This window comes from Schistocerca piceifrons, chromosome 5 (assembly GCF_021461385.2).
Source record: "Schistocerca piceifrons isolate TAMUIC-IGC-003096 chromosome 5, iqSchPice1.1, whole genome shotgun sequence".
Classification (NCBI taxonomy): domain Eukaryota; kingdom Metazoa; phylum Arthropoda; class Insecta; order Orthoptera; family Acrididae; genus Schistocerca; species Schistocerca piceifrons.
In genome coordinates this window covers 411,909,901-411,914,981 of record NC_060142.1, presented here as the reverse complement: position 1 = coordinate 411,914,981, position 5,081 = coordinate 411,909,901, and positions in this window count along the sequence as shown.

The following is a 5,081-nucleotide window of genomic DNA, read 5'->3' as shown; positions in this document are numbered from 1 at the left end:
GACGTGCGAGGAACTTGTGCGTTAGGACAGTTCGGCGAAATTTGGCTGAAAGCACGGCATAGCTTGTACCGCCTCAGATGAGCTCGTGAGTATATCGGGTGAACCCTTGAACACTGGAAAACCGTCGCCTGGCAAGGTGAGTTCACATTTCAGTTGGTAAGAGCTGAATGTAGGGTTCCTGTCTGGTGCCGACCCCACAAAGCCATGGACCCAAGTCGTCAACCAGCTGGATGGGCTCCATAATGGAGCAGGCGGTGTTGACATGGAATGTACTTTATCCTCTGATCAGAATGAATTGGTAATTGACTGGATATGGTTACTTGGAGACCATTTGCAGTAACTCATGGAGCTCAGGTTCCCAAAAACGACAGAATTATTATGGATGACAATGCTCCATGTCACTGCGCGACAGTGGTCCGCGACTGGTTTGCAGGACGTTCTTGATAATTCGAGCGAATGATTTTTGCCACCCAGATCACGTGACACGAATCCCATCGAACACTTATGAGACATAATAGACAGCTCAGTTAGTGTACAAAATCCTGCACCGGCAACACTTTCGCAATTATGGACGGCGACGGAACCAGCATGGCTCAATATTTCTACAGGGAATTTCTAACGGCTTTTTGAGTCCATGCCAGATCGAGTTGCTACACTACGGCCGGGAGATCCGACACGACATTAGGTTGCATCCCATGACATTTCTCACCTCTGTCTATATCTTCTTGGTAGCAACTCTTAATTTCACTACAGTGATGTGGCATCGGTCTCAGGCAAGCCATAGCAGCCAATAAGGTGTTAAGTGGGCCAGCGACCTGCGTAACTTTGCCATTGAGAGCTACAGCAGTGCTTACGTAGGGTTCTGCAATACAGCGGCAAGGCGGTCATGGACAACGACAAGAAACGTATGGCTGTCAACACTCATGCCTCCCAACAACGTCGCAGAACATTAGAAATCTGTCGATTCCCTGGACGGCATTTGGCAGGGCCGCTTACCACGTGTCTCCACACACAAACACGGCCATCATCTTGTGTCAGAGGATATCAGGATTCGTCTGTGAATAACACGTGTCGCCAGTGACGAAATTGCCTGTTGACATTGGAACGGCAGAACGGGAAACGAGGTGCAAGCTATTGTCGTGTCAAGGATGACAAGATGTCTAGATGTCTAGGTCGTAAGGTCCTTTCTCGCTACCTGTCCTTTAAGGTATGATCGGACACAGCGGCTTCAATGGCTCTTCTGAGATCGTCTTGCGGGGCTTAGAGGTATTCGTACTACACCGCAAAGCACAGATGGCCAGATATTGGTCTTCACGGGCAGTTGTAATGCATCGCCCACTTTGTTCGGTTCGGCTTGTGTAATGACCCCTCTCCCTGTACCGTGTCCACAACCTATGGATGACACATGGAGAGGCACTGGCAACTGCAGCAACACGATGCCAAGTCCATCCTTTCTTGATCAAACAGAAACTTGCACTGCATTAAGATGTTGCATTTCATATGTTTGGTTGAATACAAAGTCCACAAATGACAACCGCCACCTGTATTCCTCACCAAATCACCTGCAAACACAGAGACACGGTACTCACCTTCTTCTTAGGGGTCACCTGACACTGTAACGCATAGCACAGACTATAGATGGCGAATGATTTTAATTATTGCCTACATTGAAAGAGCCATGCAATAAGACCACAGCCGGTCGGTGTGGCCGATCGGTTCTAGGCGCTTCAGTCTGGAACCTCGCGACCGCTACGGTCGCAGGTTCGAATCCTGCCTCGAAGGTGGATGTGTGTGATGTCCTTAGGTTAGTTAGGTTTAAGTAGCTCTAAGTTCTAGGGGACTGATGACCTCAGATGTTAAGTCCCATAGTGCTCAGAGCCATTTTAATAAAAATAAAATAAAAAAAAAACAAGACCACAAGTACCACCATATCAAAACAGACTGAACACATCGGACATTGATGCACGTGTTCGCCTAATTCTTTTGAACTGTGTACTTTTAAAAACTGATAAATGAACCCAGGGGCAATCCCTACATTTCCTGTTGTTGCAGTCTATCATATTATCCGACTGCTAAACTTGGGCAGTTTCACACGGGATCGGTACTCACTGTATTATCTGTTGCGTGCACCTCACCCAAAGTCTTACGTCACGCTTCAGCTAATGCAATAGTAGCAACATGTATTGCTTCCATAGACTGAGTAAACTGGCGGCTTAAACTGAGTAATTCCATTTCGTGTTTTTCTTAATTAGAGTTTCCCCGAAAAATTCAGAAGTGTCTAAAGTCTATTCAACAAAATGCATATCAGGATTTTGTCTGGCACTGCACAAGCGGAGATAAAGTGTGAAGAAACGCCTTAGATTGAATATTACGGCTCCTAAATCCATAAATGTTGTAACACGAGTTGCACCTGTCGATCCACTGTACGAGAACTGTCGAATAATAAAGAATGTTTTAATGAGTCAACATTCTTGACCTCGCGCTTGCCGCTTCCCCACAGCCTCGAGCATACGACGTTTTGGAGACATAAGTGGACATTCAGCAGTACTGGTGTCAGCTTAGTGGGCAACGCAAACGTGACACAGCTGCAATATCACTAAGGCGAGTTCAGTATTTAAAACCAAGTATTCACATTAGAGAGAGCGCAAGTAAGCTTTTATCTGAAAGTTATAGATGCGGGAACGGCCATGCAGTGTGGCTGTATTGCAGGTGAGGGAATAGCATTCAGCTCGGCTCGCAAAGGAGGCACGAGATGAGGTCAAGACTGCAATGTGAGGAAGGCAGAATGGTAGCGCACCGCACGTAACAGCTCATCTCCTCCCCAGCAGGCGGGCTACTGTGGGAACACGAATGAAACGGGTCACGCGGAATGGCACGAACAAGGAAGTGGATGTCGTTCACATATGCGAGACACGAAGAAAATCTTGCAACAACAACAACAAAAAAAGTTCTTGCAACGCTATCACAAAAGCTACAAAAAATTAGTAGCTTTTGCAGAAGTTACATATCTATTTCTAGCACAATGTTGGATACTGGCTCTGAGATTGTTAGTATATATCTTTTGGAAACAAGAAGCGTATTTTATGCTCAACGTTTCACAAGGCGTGCATGTGTGATAACGAAAGCAGTCGTAAATAACGTCCAAGCTAGTCTCCCTGAAGATAGGTTATGAACTGACTTAGTGTATTTACCAGAACATAACCACAACAACAACTATCACAGAAATGTACAAGACGGAATGTACCAACATACATTGCTTCCATGGAATGTGAGCAAGCTGACAGGTTAAACTGAGTAACGCCATTTCGCGTGTTTCTTAATAATGGCTTCCCTGCGAAATTTGGAAGTGTCGAAAGTTTGCTGAACTGAATGCGTGTCAGAATTTTGTCTCGCACTACGCAGGCGGAGACATTAAATAAGGTATCACCCCACCTATCCTTTCTGATATTTACTGCGACTATGCTATCAAATACATATTTTAGAACTAGCTCAGTGGCCGCTTCTTCGCTCGCACAGATTCTTCTTGTGCTTTTCTTAGAAGAAATTTTTATGTTGTTTATACGTTGCAACACCTTCTAAAATACTCACGCTGATTAACACTATAGAAGCTTGATCTTTTCCGAATGTACTTCTGATCAAGGAGCGATTCTCGTAGCTGGAATCGGAAGGTTTGATTAATTCTGTCTTTTCAGTTCTTGTGGTGATATTTCCATAGAAACTTTCATCCCGTGACATATATCTTTATTTCTCATCAAGAAGTGAAACACCAATGTTCACACATTTAACTAAAAAAACGTTTTAATGTAACTAAATATTTAAAAAAAATCGTCCTCTATTTCTCTTTTCTAGGGTTTGCATTTCCAAAAATACTGAAACACATATCTTTTAAAATTTTTAACCAACAAGTCAAATAAATTTTCATACGTTTAGCTTTAAAAATGTTTTAGTAGTTCTTTAATAATGATTTATTGTCAAAAAAGCATTCACCCACTATTTCACCACCATAGGACACTGAAACACGTATTTCTTTATATCTGACCTAGAAACCAAATATCATTTGTAGTAATTCTAGCTTCAAAATTGAGGTAATAGCGACATATTAAAAAAAATTAATCCACTACGTTATTCCCTTGAGTGTTGACTTTCTAAAAAAAATGGTTCAAATGGCTCAGAGCACTATGGAACTTAACATCTGAGGTCATCAGTCCCCTAGACTTAGAACCACTTAAACCTAACTAACCTAAGGATATCACACACATCCATACCCGAGGCAGGATTCGAACCTGCGACCATAGCAGCAGCGCGGTTCCGGTCTTAAGCGCCTAGAACCGCTCGGCCACAACGGCCGGCGCTGACTTTCTAAAAACCCTTTCTTAAACGATACCTACAGAATGATATCAACACTCTCTCCAAATTTCATGTTTCTGTCTTTAGCTGTGTTATCAACACTCTCTCCAAATACCCTGTTTCTGTCCTTAGCTGTTTTGGCAGGGTGATATGAGTCGTCAGTCAACACATTGCCTTTTATATATAGAGATGAAACGATAAGATGCATTTTAAAATGACTTGTTGATCTTAGCAAAATCAGAGTGCTATTGTCACCAGAAGTGGTTCGTCTGCAGCTTGTGGTCTAGTGGCTAGCGTTGCTACCTCTGGACCACGGGGTCCCGCGTTCGATTCCCGGCTGGGTTGGGGATTTTCTCCGCACAGGGACTGGATGTTTGTGTTGTCCTCATCATTCGTGGCAGTGGCTGGATTGGACTGTGACAAAATTGGGACTTTGTACAGGCGCTAATGACAGCGAAGTTGAGCGCCCCACAAACCAAACATCATCATCATCATCAGAAGTTGTTCAGTGCTGAGAGTTCTTCAGTACAATTTGAACATCTTCCCTGCAAACGCTAAAATATGGTATTCGAGATAGCTACGGACTAAAACCTAGAATCCGAAAAGATATCCGATCAACATATTCCAACATCGCAAATATACACAGTGCTACAGTCAACATGCAACTAGTATTTATGCGACACATTTGAGAGAAACCATGCAAGGAGCAGACGTAAGCTAATTCTTTTAATCAG